This window comes from Cavia porcellus, unplaced genomic scaffold (genome assembly GCF_034190915.1).
Source record: "Cavia porcellus strain 051 isolate PalLab524CR breed Dunkin Hartley unplaced genomic scaffold, mCavPor4.1 scaffold_10, whole genome shotgun sequence".
Taxonomy (NCBI): Eukaryota; Metazoa; Chordata; class Mammalia; order Rodentia; family Caviidae; genus Cavia; species Cavia porcellus.
In genome coordinates, this window is record NW_026947493.1 from 17,639,234 (window position 1) to 17,655,321 (window position 16,088).

Here is a 16,088-nt window from a genome sequence, read left to right on the forward strand (position 1 = left end):
AAGATGTATGCAGAGGGGAATTTAACATCGCTGTTCTTTGGATTAGCTGCTAGTTGTATATATCCCCCTCTTGTGTATTTCAACAGTCCAGAGTAATTAAAGTATGACATCTTCCCTGTGAGGACTTTAGCCTACTTAAGGTAGCTACTGCTCCCGAAGTTCATAAACCACCAGTTCAGGCTGCTGCCTCCAATGTTTTCCTTGCTAAGGAAAGCAATATTTCTTAGCATTGACCCTGCTGCCACCTTTCCAAGTCACTTTGTTGGTCTAAGAAGTTGCTGTTTTGCTAGAAAACTACTGGCAATGAACACCCCTCGGGCTGAGCCATCCATTATTTCCATATCTTGCAATCCAGCCGGGAACCTGGACATCAGTTAAATGGAAGGAAATATAAGTGAGGTAGCCCAGTTTTTAAAAAAAATATTGACAGTTTGGTTATCTGATGCTGACTCCGTGCCGAGGCCCGCATCTGGTCAACAGTAGCTTGGCTGCAGCCTTGAGAAATGACCAGGAGTCCCAGAAAAAATCCCACCTTCGGGTGGCTGTAGGGGAAGCCTGCAGGATGCTTTGCCTCCCTGACAGTGATTTAGATAAATGGCTCAGCTATCTATCAAAATGTTTTTAGTACTTTATTTGACAATTCATTGGAGCATTAGCCTGAAAATGACATTTTAAATCTTTGTTTTCAAAGAGGTCAAAGTTTAACTGGGAGAAATTGAGTTTTCCTAATAACATGGTGGCTTATCTAAAGAGAAAGAAGAAAAAGGAAAGAAGGGACAATGACAGGATTTAAATTGCCCTTCTGAAAGTTTTTCTTAAGAATAAAGACTTGCTTCTTGGGCCAGGAAATCAACAGGTTCGTAGCTGAAAAAATCAATAACCATTTGATGCCCACAGTCTGGCTGTCTGAGTTAACATTTCGTGCAGCCTTAAGCAAGGTAAAAAGAATATCGTTTTCAGAAGGTGTCTTAATCTTCAGCTGCTCCATAAATGCCTTTTCTTACGTTCTGCCCATTTTCTTTCTGGAGGAGAACTCAGACTGAGTGTTACAAAATAATTCTCCAGTGTACTAAAAGCTCTTTTAAAGCAGTCCTCTCCATAGCAATTAAAAGAATATGAGAAATTTCAGCTGGAATCTCAGGGTACTGGGGTGCTCTGAAACATTTTCTTAGAGAAAGTGGTAATGAGACTTTTTTTTTTTAACAGAAGGAAGGTGGACTACTCAAGATCTTCTTGGAGAGTTATTCAATTTACGAGAGCTTTTACATGTAGAAATTCCCCCTTTTGTAATTAAGCCTCCAAACATGCCTATTAAGTTGTAAGAGTAGAGGGAAAAGCTTTGTTTGTTCTTGAACAAGTTAAACAAGGGATTTGCTTTATCTGGGGAGAGCCAGTGGTGAATGTGTCATTCGCCTAGGGCAAGCCGATAAGCAAGAAGTGTTGATAACAGCAAAGTTTAGCTAATCAAAGAAACTTGCATTAGACAAAGTAAATAAAGACATTTGACAAAGGGATTTCAGAAATTCCAATGTCTTATTTTTGTAAAGAGGGCAATTAGTGCTTATTGTGGCCAGTTTCGCAAGGGTTTAAATCCCACACCCGCAACTTCAGGTTAAATGAATAAAATGTAAATATTGTTTGTGCCCCTGTGGAGTTGCTTTATTCTCTGTAAGCCACTTTGTGAGAGTAACCCATTTAGTTGTTCAAGCGATTAAGATTTAAGCATAAATAAAACTTTTTTGAAAAAGATTTTGACGAATACCTGGGATGCAGTGGTGTCCTCAGAGTGGAATAGCTTAGTTAAGGGTTCGGAAATAAAAGCATATTACGAGAGGGTTTGTTTAAGAACATAACCACAACCTTTTCCATTTTAGTTAATGGCTGTTTTGATGAGAAGCAGATCCGTTTGTGCTCTTAACACAGAGGAAACCGTGGACAAAGAGGGAAAAAATAGTACTTAAATTCTAACCAAAGCTGTTTTCTGCATCAGAATCCTACGTAGTTTTTTATGGGGTTGTATGAGTAGTAATTAGTGTACAATTTTTAAATATTGAACACCTCAGAGGCTTGCTTCAAAAGGTGTTGGAATACTTCCTTTATTTTCTGTTTAATCTTAAAGACAGAAAAATGATATGCCAACCAGCTGCCAGTTGTAGTGGAGTCTGTGCATTGCTTGTTACAAACATTCAAAATCAGGATTAGGGCTACTAAGGGAATGTGGTATAAATAATAGGAATGAAACCTATCAGTGGAAGACTACCATTACCACTTGAGTCACCAAGTTTCTATTCAGATACCTCGCGGATTATGTTGGTTTTAAGTTGCTCCAGATGTTTCCCACATTAATTGCTCTGTGGGCATCGGCTAAATCTTAATATTTTGTGATCTAAATATAGTTGCTTTTGATGAAATCACAAGTGTGACAACTTCTTGGCCCTTTTCCCCGTCTTCTCCTCACTTAACACATAAAAAGGAAAAAGGAAAAAAACATTTTCTTTCTGAAATAGGATTTTGTCCATTAATGAGGAGAAATTACTTTTAAAACAAACAGTAGCAATGTGTGATTAAGGAACAAGAAAAGTCCTCTCCTCAGTGGCCCAGGACCTGAAATTTAAGAATTAAAACAGTATCTAAATCCTCTCCTAGTGAGATATAAATTGGGGTCAAAGTGGCAAAATCAAAGATACCCTCTAAAAGAGAGACTAAATAAAGACTGACAGCCACCATATGAATTGAATGGGGTTTTGAATAAATATTTCGGTGAAAAGGCCCAATTGTTTTTCTAAAGTAGGACATAATTTTCTGCTTTCTGAACCACATGACAGTGGTAACTAATACCATCAGAAAGAGGAGAAGAAAAAGGACTTTTGCTTAAATCTCAAAAAGGAGTGCAGATCAAGGTCATTTTGAAAACCAGCAGAAAACATTAACACAAATTTTCCTTTTCTGTAGAAAAAAGAAATATTAAAATATTGAATATTAAAAAACAACAAAAATATTAAAATATCCAGATAAGTCAGTATGTTCGCCAGAAAGTGTCGGTATGCAACTAAGAAGAGAAATAAAAATGTGTGAGTTTAAATTTTATCATCAGAAAAGGTCAGGTTTTAAAAAGCAAAGCAATGGGAGAGGTAGGCATCTATGGTTTAACTTAAGCTATAGAACTGATTTGGAGTCTGTAGTTAAAATTTGATTCACCAGCCTGAATATAAGGTCCTTATATTGAAGCTTGTTTTTTTTAATAAATAGCCCAAATACCAGTTTCTATTAGGTTAGGTAGCCTCAATCAGAAGTTTCCTTCTCGTTTCTAGAAGCGTGGTTCTGACAATATGTAACTAGTTGGTACTGTTGGTTTGGTTTGTTTTGTTTTTTGAAAGCATAAAATTAAAGTTTTTCTGGATATCAGACTTACAGTTTACCTTCTAAGTATGGTAAGCCCTAAGATGACTAAAAAAGAAAGAAATCTATTTTCTCCTTTACACATTCCACAAACATAATTAAACTGCACCCCAGAAGGAAAATACATGATGATAGATTATAAATTATTTGTAGGGATTTATAATACTTTCAAAAATTTGCAGAAAAAGAGCCAGGAAATTCTTAATTTGAAAGCTACTGTCTGAGAGGAGATGGAGATGTAAAACCATGATACAAAATGTAAATTATGTAAGACTTTATTTAACATTAAATTCAGTGTTCATTTTAGAACCTCTTAAGAAAAATCTACTGTAGAGCCTGAGTTATGTGTAAGTGCCAATAAATTCATGCCTAAATGACATTTTTATATTTTAAATGTCCTAATATAAATTCAGTTAACTATCAATTAAATAGATTATTTCAGAAATGGGAGTTTTTGATGAAGGTTAATCAAAAAATTCTTGACTAAAATCCTTCCAATGATATTAATGTAAAATCTTGTCTCTTAAATTACAGTGTGGTTGTGGCAATTGTGTATCTCTGATTTTCTAAAATAACTCACTTTCATATATACTGCCACAGTTCCCACATAAATCATTGAAATATTTCACTATTACAACATCTCCTGGGATACCCCTTGAGCCCAGGAGTGGCACAGAAAGTCTTTGTTTGGATTCTATAGTCAGTATAACTAGAGCATTCCTGCTTAATTTTTCCATTATGACGAAAAATCTCCTTGTGTTTCTGGGTCATTTTTCTGAATAGGAATTCTCTTTGTAGCAAACTGTAGCTCTCTAAATAGAAGGCATACTTTACAGGCTGGATCGAACTGTGCTTCTCATAGCACCTGTGCGTACGTGCATATGTGTGTGCATGTGTGTGTGCATGTGTGTGTGTGCGTGTGTGTGTGTGTGTGTTAGAAATTAGAGAAGGGGTGTGGAATGGAATTGAATTGTTATTATCAAATCTATCCAGCCTTTGCCAGATTCTTTTTAAGAGTTGGAGTTGGAGATGATGGAGGAAGGAGGGCAGAGTCACCTCAAGTTTCAGATTTATCAGTATCCTGTCTGTAAATGGCTTTGCCTAAGTACCTCTTATTAAATAGGAGATGAGACAATCTGCCCTATCTGTAAGATCTAATAACACCAGCACGCCATCAGTCAGTAGTTGTCCTTAATACCCATCTTTTCATTCTTGGCTTCCTTTTCTATTGTTGCTCTTTTTAAAACATTTTAATGGGTTGTTTGTTTGTTTGTTTTGAGATAGGGTCTTGATACGCAGTTTAGGCTATACTCAAACTCCTGGTGATCCTCTTGCCTCAGCATCCCTAGTGTTGGAATTACAAACATGTGTCACCACACTGTTTCATCATTAAGAAGCAGGAATTCCATCCTATCCCATTTAAAATGAGTGAAAAATACAGCTGCAAACGTTCTCTATCTAGGAAACATAGTGGGTAAATCTTCAGACTTTTTATTTGTGTTGGACTTTCTGAGCTTCTTCGCTGGGAATTCAGTTAGGCAGTGGAACTGCTGACTGGCTTTTTCTCTGGCCTTGCAGGATGGGGAGCAGAAAGGGGGACATTCAGTAAGATAAGACACTTGGCCCCCTGCAAGATAAGGCGAGGGTAACAGGGTAACAGGAGCTGACGTCAGTGAGGTGACCCAGCTTGGCCAAGCATTTCCTTTAGTCAGGGCACATGGGTTGCAGGGGTCTCCAGGCCTCCTGCAGCCACTGATGAAGTGAACCAGCCACGAGAAGGGGAAAAAAGATAGGGCATTTTAATGGGGTGGGTGATTGTGTCCCGGACTCTCAAGAGCAGATTTCTCTAAACAAAGCATAAGAATAACCTGGGGGGAGGTAATTTAATAAAAATGAATTCTCAGATTATAACTGTACTGGTACCTTGTGATATAATAGGTATTTTTCCCAGCCGTTAACAATTTCTCTTCGTTGTCTCAGGAGGCAGTCTATCTAGCAATCACCAAATATCATTTGCCCACAAGCCGTGCCAACTCCGCATAGAACAAAATGTGAGGGAATTCACATTGTCAGGGTTAATCCCAGGACTTCTATTTACTTTTGTAAGTACAAAGTTCCCACCCCCAACCGCATCATATGACAACATTGCTAAAGCCATTTCTTTTGCCACCAACCCTGAAATCACAGCAGTTTTTTCTCTTTCTGTTTTCCTTTTCTCTTAATCCTAGATTTTTTTCAATCTATATCTCTAACTTGAAGCTTAAAGAAAAGGGAAATTCAAATGAAGTGGTCCTATTTTTTAAAATTTACAGGTTCTGCCTGATCCAATGTTGTCTGAAAGAGAGTACCTTACATTTTAGTATTGAACAAGGACTTATTCTTCTAATTTGACCCAGACTTAGTGAAATGTTTGCTTATTGTCATTGCTCAATTACTGTTTTGCCAATTAAATTTTACCAAATCAGAAAAAAAAAAAACCTAGCTGACTTCAGAATACTCTGTTGATACCAAGTAAGATAAATGTATCAATTAAGTGGGAAAAAAAGATTTAGATTACACCTATTTCATGTTTTCTTCAATTTCCAGAGCAAATGAAGACATCCTATAATAAATCTCTCTTCCTAAAAATATTAAAGCTTTCAACAGCTAGGGTACCTTTGTTATGTCATCAAAGTCCATAATTATGAAAAGGCTGTTGGTCAGAGGTGGTTTCGGCTTCAAAAGATTTTTTAGGGTCTGGTCTATTGGAAAGCTTGGGGGTATAATTAACTTAAAATGGAAATGGAGGCAGCAAAATTTAGTTCCTGATGTTTTAATTTAGCTCACTACTACCATGTGTTATTGAAAAGAATTCTTAAAGGGAAACATAATTATTTCATTATGGTCTTCAGAATGCTTTCATTCACTTTAATGACAAGAAGCTGTACAAAAAACATACATTTTAATTAGTCCTTATATTTACATCAGATAAATAACAAATAATTGATGAAAAACAAGTCTTTGGAATGGATGATTTCACATAGTGCTCTGGTTACAGTTTAATGATGAAACATTTCTCTGTTACTTTGCATTTTAATTATCTAGACATTACAGTAGTGGTACACTGGAACTAAAATGTTGTTGCCATTTTACTGCCGAAAAAAATCACAATTAATATCTACAAATTGAAAGCTGAAAAAGGTAGCTAGGCACGCATCTCGGAAGAAGGACTTGCGAGTTCCATTAATTTCATACTACATTTGTTAGCGCTCATTTTGATCACTTTTATTTCTTATGCTTCATCGTTTTGGATTAAGACTGTCAGGGGTTTCCCGTGCATCTTTAATGGCCATATCTCCTGATCACCTTTTCTTTCTAACTGCCCATTTCGAAGGCTTTTAAGAAAGTGCCTTGCCAAATGTGCACTGGAAATTCAGAAAGCCTTTCTCCATGCTATGGGCCTTCTTCCCATTTGATTTTTATATGAAAGCACATTTCACATGATTCATCCGTTTTGGTGTACAGAACACTAATTGTTATTATTGATTTTAAATTCCATGACCATTACAAGTAACCCAGATGACTGGCAGATAAAGGGTAATAATCCATGGAGTTCTGGAACTGTTTCATGTTTGTCTGGAGTACTTTATGTGATCAATATTAACTGCCCCATTGAAACTAACTGCTGTATCAAATAACAGTCAATCAAATGAATGTGCTTAGAGATTATTTATTGAAAGCTTTAATTGTTCACTGGGGCCCTCCTTATCAGAGGAAACAATAAGAACAAGAGATAGGATGAACAGGTTTGGATTTGCAAGGAAAGTTGGAGGATGCTGATGAATTGGGTCTCTCTGCTACTCAAAAATTCTCCAGAAACCCATTGGGCTTGTAGCAAGCACAATTTACAAATGCTCTTTAAGAGGTTATCCTGTCACCTGTGCATTGAAGGAAGAAGGTATAACCATTTTCTTTTTCTGGGCAGCGACTGAAAAGTTGTCACTTCCTAGGAGTTTGACTGCTTCTCTTTCCCACTCCTTTGCACATACGTTCCCCTCCCATATATCTCCCCACCTCGCTCCCCACCATTGCCCAGTGGGCTGAGATAATGAAAATAGCCTGACTAGACACAGGATCGTTTCTATCTTTCTGAAATGGGAATAACAATGGCTACATAGCAGGCATTGTGGAAGGATTAGAAAGCGTGTAAATTAAGACTCTTTTCTCTTAAAAAATATGCAGAAGTGCCTGGGTAGACTTTCTGCTCTGATTTTGGCCTAACACCTGTTGCTTGTGTGCCTTTGCTCATCATAAACAGTATTTTTTAGTCATACCTAAAGTATGTATCACTTTTCCTTAGGGTTGTGATTCCTCCGCAGCTCATAACCTAGATGGCAGTCTTTCCTGTTTGTCACAGTTCAAGTAGCTCTGTGGTCCTTACTCAGTGGCAAGCTTACCAACCCCCTAGATTTTATACAGATGATTGACCTTTGCAGGTAAGCATTGTTATCCTCCAAATGGCCACAGTTTGCTTAGCCCAGAGACATTGTTGGTGGCACACTACATTTTTATTGCTCATAGATGAATCAGATCTTGCTCTCCAGCAAAGGGCTGCCGAGTATCTACCCTGAACCAGGCTCCTTGATATGATCTGTGAGGACATCAGGGTGAATCAGACACTGTCCCTCTAAACTCACAATGTAATGGAAGAAACTAGTGCACACAAGTCATTGTGAAACACCCCTTTATAAAACAGACATCACTTTAGGACTTTGAACCTGAAATTGGTGTTAGAAACAACTAAAAACCACTGAGAGTCACAGCTAGTGCATGAGGTCAGAAATCAAATGGGTATCCATTTTTGTCACAGCGGAACAAGTGTGAAGTTTAGTCATTTGTAGGTCCTTCAGATGATCTTAAATGTAGTTCACAAAGAATGCTTTAAACCTATCGTGAGAGTGGGGTGTAGCATCACTCAGCACTCTGGGAGGCTGAGGCAGAAAGGTGGCAAGTTTGAGCCCAACCCAAGCAATTTAGGAATAGCAAGACCCTTTTGTCAAAATAAAAAGGGGCTAGGAACATAGTTCAGTGCAAAGGCCCTGAAATTGGTGGGCCAAGGCCCACCAATACCATAAAAATAAGTAAACCTGTAATGAACAATCCTTAGTTCATACCTTTCAGACTTGCCTCTTGAAAGTTTAGCCAGGGGTGATGTATGCTTATAATCCTAGCACTTGAGAGACTAAGGTTGGAAGATCTTTGCAAGTTCAAGGATAGCCTGAACTATACAACAAGCCCTTGTCTCAAAAAACAAAACAAAACAACTAAAAAAAAAAAAACAATTTCTCATATAGATGTTTCTTGAGTGTTAAATAATTATATTCTTTGGGGATTGGGTTTGATTAGATTTTTTTAAAAACCTCTTACACTTTACGATTGCTTCTGCAATTTATTGCTGTGTAACAAAGCATCCCCACATTTAGCGGCGTAACATTTTATTATCTCATTATTCTTCGGACCCACTGAGCTCAGCTGGGCAGATCTTCTACTCCACATGATGTCAGCTGGGGCTGCATCAGCCAGGGCTACATGAGTTGGAGGTCCAAGAAGGCTCCCTGACACAGTTGGCATCCATGTCAGCTGCCAGAGCGGAGCTCAGCTGGGGCTGTTGGTGGGAGTGTCAGCATGTGGCTCGGCTGCTCACAGCTCCGCAGCCATATTCTGAGAGAGCTGCTCAAGAGGGAGCCTTCCAAGGAGGAGGAAGCGGAAGCTCCCGGTGGCCTTCAGGATGGAGCCCTGGCACAGATGCTCTTCCACTGGATTCCACTGGTTAATCAGTCAAAGGCTAGATCAGACTCAATAAAATGTGCCTCGCAGCAGGGGCGTGGCTAGGAAAGCCCAGTGATCTTTAGTCTATGATAGCAATTGTAGTCTGTGTACCCCATAGGAAGGAAAATACTGTCTTCTGAAAGAGGCTAAATTGAAGAATGAATGTGGGACTTTTTTGTTAGTTTGGTTTTGGGCTGGTTAAACATTTAACGAAATTCTCTTCTAATGACTCTGTGTATGTTGTTAGTTAATCCGCACAACCCTGTGAGGACGATATTGTTGCCCTCATTTTATTGATGAAGGATGGTGAGGCTCAGGGACGGTGAGTAGTGTGACTGAGGTCATAGGAATAGGAAGCTGACCAGATGGGTTTCCATTCCTGGCTGATCTACTGTCCAACTTCCACACGGGATGATTTACTTGGGGCTTTTCACCTCTGCAGCTTGATGGTCTTCTCTGCCAGCCGAGGTAAAAAGTCTTGAAGCAGATTTTATGCACTAATAATGTGAAAGAAAGAACCGTGGAGTATTTTGGTTTGGGGAGAAGCTAGGCTAGAGCTGTAAAAAAAAAAAAAAATGTTATTTCATCTAATTTCCTCTGCTTACATTATTTTCTCTAATAGAAATGATTGCCTTTTAAATTGTGGAGGAAACTCTACCCAAACTATGGGTTGATTTTACACTTTTGCCCTTTTGTTTTTACATCCTGTTTGTTGTTGGAGCCTGTGCTGGCTTCACCAGCCACTGCCCTGGGTGGGAACATTCACAAAGGATTTAGAGGAAGACAAGGGATATTCAGAAATGTGGCTTTTCGTGTTACGTTAGTTTACTTAAAGATGGCTCTTAGTGAATCATGCAAGATGGTGTCTTTTAGTTAAAGTAGTACTGTGATTTCTATGACAGAAAAAAGTGAAAACTTTCTGATAGGGAAATTTAATGAATAAGTATTTGTTGCCTGTTTTAAGTATCTGTTGTGTTTGGAAGACCCCCTATATTAATCAATACTTTTTAGTGAAATTTCCATGAATCACAGTTATTATTATTGATTTTCAAATAATGCTCTTATTCAATAACTTCAAATATGTTCCAAGTGTATGATTAACATTTTGGATTTTTTCAGGGGCTGGAGGTTTAGCTCAGTGGCATAAGCGCCTGCCTTGCAAGCAGGCAGTCGTGAGTTCGATCCCCAGTACCGATAAAAAGAAAAAAAGACCCCCCCCCCAAAATTTTTTTTTTTGGATTTTTTTTTTTCTGGTACCAGGGATCAAACTCATGAATCCTGGGCCCATAACATTTTGTATTTTATACACTATATTATGGGGGGGGGGTTGTTTGAAATCTAATTATTTTAGATGGATGAATTGATGTATCTTACTTAAAATCGTGTGGAGGACATTGAGGCTTCTGGATGAAGGCAGATGTAGCTCCCTGAAATGCTGATGTGTGACAGTGAGCGAATGGTATGTATCGGGCCATGGCACAGAGCTGAGAGGTAGGCAGACAGTCTTCACCACTGCATCTGCTGCGGAATCTTGGGCTACATGTTGCCTTACTTTCTTCATCTGTAAGATGGATCCATAATGCTTACCATACAAGCTTCAGGGCAAAATTTTAATCAAAGACTTAAATAAGAGTATATTTGACATATATTCAGGTAAAGATACTACTTTCCTCAATATTTTATTATAAAAAATTTTAATACAGACAAGTTGATTTAATTTACAGTGAACAATTGGCTACTCATCACGCTGTCTGCCTTCACAATTAACAAGTTTGTTTGTTGTGTTGCTACCCATTCTTCCTCCCTTTGAATGTGTATTTTACTTTATTATTTGTTTTATTGACCAGGTTTTCTTACTGTGCTGGAAGTCTTTTGTGTCAGGCGGCATATGCTTTAGCTCTGTTTCCTCACTGCTGCTGTCTGGCTTGGTCCATGATGTTCTGGTACACAGTCCTTTTGGTATACTCAGTATCCATGTTCTCTACAAGAACTTCGTTCAGTGATGGAAATGCTCTGTAATTTTGCATTGTCTGATACAGTAGCCACTAGACGTGTGTGCCTATGGAGTACTTGAAATGTAGCTTACACATCTAACGAAGTGAATTTTTAATTTTATTTCATTTTAATTAATTTAACATTCACTAGCCACATGCAGCTAATGATTATTATATTAGACAACACAGTTCTATATATTCCAACTATTATTACTTGTACATTCTGTTTATTTTCTTTTTCCCTTTTGACTGTACTCTTCTATTGCTATTAGCAAGCTCTAATTATCTCTTTACGTAGTTAGTAAATAGGCTGCAGGAGAATGTAAATAGAATAATGTAGGGTAGTGATTTCAGCCGTTGTTTAACTCCTGTTCCTTCTGAGTAGAACTATTTTCCCTGGGGCCCAATTGGCAATTAATTCATACTTATTTTGTTAACATTTACTTTGCAGAACTAAACTAAAATTTTTACAGAACCTCAGTGGGCTGGAGTTGAATCATATTCTCTGTAGCAATCATTGTGGCAATATTCAATATCTATTCCTGTACTCTACATCTGCTTGGTTTTCAAGTAAAAACAAGATCTGTATTAATATTTTGAAGCTACTTTCAGGTCACCATGGTCATCTCAGCCAATTTCAAGAAGACAGGAATAAGCTGTACTCTGTGGAAGCCTCAACTTACCTTTTAGAAAGTTCCACACCATGTTTTCCATAACGGCCTCCTCTTGTTCATATCTGTGTGCCTTGCTTTGTGACTGTGTCTGGCACACAGTAGGTGTTTAGAAAACATGCTGAAGGTAGTCTTGTGAAAATGAACTTGAAATTCAGAACAACTCAGAACATGTCTTCTATTTGTTTATATATTTTGTTTACTCAGAATACCAGAAGTAATCTGGAGAAGGCTGTCAGAATTTGGGTAGGTTCAAGTGGGCCTTATGTAACAGGCCCTCATGAATGTTCTTCATGGGAAACAACCTCCTAAAAGTTAAGAGATTGTTTTATTGGACTTTGGCACCCAGGGTGGTATCATAAGACAATTTAGTAACGAGACTTCCTGTCTACTAAGGTATTATCATATCTCCCCTCCTCCATCCGTCTCTAGAAATGATGTGAAGAAAATAAATTAAAACTAAAACAACAAACAAGAGAAACTTTTGTGTGTGTGTGGTAGTACTAAGCATTGTACTCAGGGCCATTTCTCACTGTAAGTGCAAACTCTACCAATGAGTTATGTACCCAGCCTCTTTTAATTTTATTTAGGGATACAGGCTCACTAAATTGCCCCTGCTAGCCTTGAACTTGTGAGCTTCAGCCTTGTAATAGCTAGGATTAGAGGCATGTGCTTCTGTGTGTCACCCAAACAGAAAGTCTTGAACTAAGGTTTGCTTCCTCCTCTCAATGGTGCCAGGTTGTAATTTTATTATTATTATTATTATTATGGTACTGGGAATCAAACTCAAGGCCTCAGGCTTACCTGGCTACTGGCCCACAGATTATGATTTTTATTAAAATGAAACTATCACCATCACAGAATTAATATTTACTAAGTGCTTACTTTGTGTCCAGTGCTTAAATAAACTGTATCAAATAATTCTTCCAGCAATCTGAAGGAAATGGAGCATTGTTTTTAACCCCATTTTACAGATGACAGTTCCTAGTTACTGAATAATTGAGGTACCTACCTCAAACTTCCTATATGAGAGGAAGGAAGCTGAAAGTTACTTGCTCAGCTTCATGTAACATAGGGATCTTTTTCTGTGCCAACTGGATCAAATACATCCCTATTTTTATTGTGGAGAATTGGGGGCAGGGAAAGTTGAAAGCTTCAGAACCCACAGAATAATTAAAGGGTTCCCAAGTGAAAGCTGAAAACAATACATTTTTAACAAAATGGGCAGTTACTCTAATTGCTGTGCCCCTACTGTTCAATTCCTTTTTATGTCCTAATTCATTAAATTATGTGCACACACAGGCTTATTATTTACAGATGTATGCACTTTTAACTGGCTCATATGAAACAGATGTTTCATGAAAGGTAACAGAGAGCAAGTGATCTAAACCCTCCTTTAGTGGGTATCAAGTGAGTATTATGGCCCATTACCTGCAGGTCTTTTGCTATTATTCTGAATTGCAATGTCCAGTGTATGGAACTGAACTCAGTTTATCCCCTGGAGCAACAAATAAAAATAAAACAGCCTTATAAGGGAACATTTGCATCTTAGAATAAGAGTGTGTTCAGGTGATCAGCAGGTGGCATTCACATGTGGACTGGGTTGAATGTGTCAAGGAAGTTGATACACAATTTGAGAAAAAACAGACCTCTGCGTTATGGGAGGTGTGGCTCATGGAGAAGGCCGTCTTAAGAGACTAGCACTACCTTGCTAGCCATCTGTGGAAACACCGTGTATCTCTTTTTCAAAGCAGGATGACATAGGCTATTAAAATTAAATATGACCAACTTGTCACACTAGGTAGCATATATCAGTGGACAATTATGTTAAAATGTAGAATAGTAGAATGCAATAATAATCTTCCCTCCAAGTCCAGGGTGAGAGTTTTTGTTCATGAATTAAGCAGCATTCTCTAAACAAAAAATTAGAGCAAGAAAATGGCTGAAACTGTGTTATTTGCACATTAAAACCTGCAAACAATCACAACTGAAATACAAAATGGGACATGAAATATTAGGTGACATATCAGGTTTATTGCATATATGACCATGAGAGTGCATTTTATTTTGTCTTCTGGAGCTCTAAAAAGTCCATGTAATGGATTAAAGGTATTAAAGCTCCCATATTCAGCCTGGCTCTAGGCCAGGGAACAAGGCATGATAAATAATCCCAACAGACAGAAAATGTAGGAAGGAATTTTAAAATGTATTTATGGTAGATGTCTTGACCTCCCTAACTAATGAAAATGTATACATGAGGTTAGTTTTGAAGAAAATATGTAACCCCTTACAAAACACTATAGTATTGGTATCTTTAAAATATTGCCCACATTTCTACAACATATGACTGCCATATTCTGTCTTCACCTTAGAAGTAAGGAAAAGCATACATTTTATAGTACAGGACCATGTGCTGTTATTGTAAGAAGAAATGGCTTTACTTTCTTTTATCTTAAAGCACATCAGCAAATTGAGCCAAATCTGGTCTATAGCCTGATTTTGTCAATAAAGTTTTATTGGAATGTACTATGCTTACTGAGTTTCATCCCAACCATGGCTGCTGTCCCCTACCATGGCAAAGTTAAGTATGGCATCCATAAGCTCACAAAACCTGAAATATTTACTCTCTGGTCCTCTGTTACGAAGTTTGCTGTCCTTGCCTTAAAGCATGAAAAATTCATAGGACAGTGAGAAACAGAAATGCAGGCTTCGTTCTTCATTTACAGTTATCTTGTAAGTGGACTGAGGACACCAGTTCTGGATCAAGCCATTTGCGAACTGTGTGATCTTGACCAAGTCATTCAGTTACTCTAAGCTTCATTTTCCTCGTGTGAAAAAGAGAGGTTAAAAAACTGAAAAAGATAGCAGTTCTTGTCCTATCACACTTGTCACAAGGGACCAAGTGGGGTAGTGGGGTAGTAGATCATCTGCCACTGTAGGACATGGGTCACTGGCAGATTCGCTGATCTGCCTAAAACTGTCATTCTTTATTTGATGGCTTGTGTATGAGTTTCTATGCAGATTTCACTACTTTTATTTCCTTTTGAGATTAAAAATTATTGAACTCCTGCTCTGTAGTGGACCCTTCTTTAAGCCTTGGGTATCAAAAGGTGGGACAGCCAAATCATTTGTGTGTTCCCTAGCAAGGTAGCCTGGCCACCCATGGGATCCTGCCCCTCACTTGGGCCATGTTTGCTGCCTGGTATTATTGAGTTGTCTGCTTGCATGGGCAGGGAGCTGTGTCTTCCAACTGCTGTAACCCAACATTTATCCTAGGGTATGGCCCCTGTCAAAGTCTCCCTATTCAGCAGCTGCATGGCATTGATTGATTATTGGTGCTTTGTGCTGTCCTCCTTGCCCCAACTGGTTTGTTCAAAGGTTTGGGACTTAGGTTTGGCGTAGCTGTCTCAAATGAGAGGTCCTGTGCTAAAGAGATGTATAAGAAGCTGTTTCTGGGTGCGTGGCAGGCAACAGGACTTGGGCCTGGCCAGGGATCCCATGGTGGGAAAGTCATGGCCATACTTTGTATGGATTCCTGTGGGTCTGGGAAGGAAGGAAGGGACAGGGGATTGAAAGAAGGGATGGTTGACATGTCTTGCTTTTTTCACGGTAGCTCGTAGACTGTCTTTTAGGCACATTAGAAAGGGAAATTATGTTGAGAGGGAAGCTGGAAGTGAGGTTCAGCAAACTGAGTGGTGAAGACTAACGCACAGGAAAAACATACCACGCTGAGCCCTGAGACTTCAGCACAGCCCGGTACCATTCTGCAAGGGAGACTGCTGTGCTGTGCAGGAGGAGTTTTGTCTGATATTTCACGTGATGTCGTGTTTACTCCTCACTCCGATCCTCTGAGGGGCATGCTGTTATTTCATTCAAGCAGAAATCAAGGCTCAGAGTTGTTAAGTAACTTCCCCACATCTCACGGCTAGTAACATAGTAGGTAGGAGTTCAGTCCAGGCAGGCTGGTTCCAGAGTTCATACTTCTAGCCTGAGACAGTTGTTTGTAGAGATGCAGAAACTCCAGGAATATTCAAAGAAGACTCTAGTTTCAAGATCTAGTCATAGAATATGGTAAAAATTTATTTGCATTATTTTTTCAAGTTTCCCCAGCAGTTTTTTTTTTAAAGAAATAAAACTATAGCAGAAAAAAAAAAATCAACCACCAATGTCCCAGCAGGATGACAATGGCATGGAATTGTTTTTGTAGACTCTGAAC

The 16,088-nt window shown here is 38.5% G+C and overlaps 1 protein-coding gene across 5 annotated transcripts in view; it reads left to right on the top strand.

Moving 5' to 3' along the window:
• Positions 1–16,088, top strand: part of Rarb (retinoic acid receptor beta) — a 401,913-nt gene that overhangs the window by 245,029 nt on the left and 140,796 nt on the right.